This window comes from Lathyrus oleraceus, chromosome 7, assembly GCF_024323335.1.
Source record: "Lathyrus oleraceus cultivar Zhongwan6 chromosome 7, CAAS_Psat_ZW6_1.0, whole genome shotgun sequence".
NCBI lineage: Eukaryota > Viridiplantae > Streptophyta > Magnoliopsida > Fabales > Fabaceae > Lathyrus > Lathyrus oleraceus.
In genome coordinates, this window is record NC_066585.1 from 211,756,238 (window position 1) to 211,757,575 (window position 1,338).

Below are 1,338 nucleotides of genomic sequence, written 5' to 3' on the forward strand. Positions count from 1 at the left end.
GTAAAAATCTCAAAATGAGTTGGTGAATTGATTGGTCCAAAAGCCTTAAGGTCTTTTGTTATCAAAGGGAGAAAACTCAACCAAACCACAAATCCACCATGTGAGGATAACTTCAACATGCTAGTGAGGGGTTAACCCTATAATAAGCATGGAAAACTCATTGTCTATCACTAAGGATATAGGTGAGTATTACATCTACCACAAAGATAACTCAAACCTAATAGCTAAAGGTTATGAAAATTTTGATTAAGAAGGTGGTCATTGGAACCACAAAAGCACATTTGAATGGGTTATATTTACCAATTAGAAGTATATACAAAATGGTCAAAGTTGACTTAAGGATTCAATTCAAAATAAGTGTTGTAAAAGAGAAAGTTTGAAAGTCAAAAGCATAAGGCTTAGGTTTCTAATGTTTGAAAACAATGGTTAAACGTTTGCACAAAAAGTTTTGGCTTGGGTTAGAGTGGAGAGAAGAAGAAGAATGGCTAAATCCTAAGCAAAACAAAAAGAGAAGGGATAAAGGAATCAAAACCATAATGGAGTTCCTCTCTTGAAATCATATTGATGATCCAAGTAGCTCCCATCCTTTGGAGTAAGCAACCACAGAGTATAAGAAATCAAACAAGTCTCATAAGAGATCCTCAATGTATCTTGTTTCTTCCACTTAGATGAACATGGCAATGGTCCTCCAATTAAGCTCAAATGGAAACTCCTAGCACAAAAGCACACACATCAAAAGTTCCAATGAAGTAAAACAAGAATGGACAAGAGTGAGTTTAGAGATTTGGTTCTTCTAATCCATCTTCATCATTAAGATCCTTTTGCTCCAATTTTGCATAAGGAAGGTCCTAGAAACTAAGTCCAATTCTCAATTTCTTTGCATAGGGAAAGTCCTAGAAACTAAGTCCATTTCTTTGCATTTGGTTCACCATAATCAAAACAAAACACAAGCAAAAATAATATATACACAATTATGTGCTCAAGTGAGCAAAAGGCAAATGGCATTAACATAAACATGTGCTCAAGTGAGCAAAGAGAAAAGCAAATGAATAATATGTGCAAGAATAGTAAATTGCATTAAAGTAAATTGCACAAAGTAAATGTTAATTGTCAATAGTTAGTGTTAGTAGTTAGTGTGCCATAAGGCAAATTTAGCGCTATGTTAAGCAATCGTAATTTGACTTATGTAGAAGTCACAACTATCTGAGGCCGGTCAATAATAATGTAGGCAACAAACACAAGTTAGGAGTCTTGATTAGTGAACCAAGTCCCAACAACTTGCCATGCCAAAAAGGAGAAGAAAATTGATCTTGTATTGGTTTAAGCCTCTTGCATGAT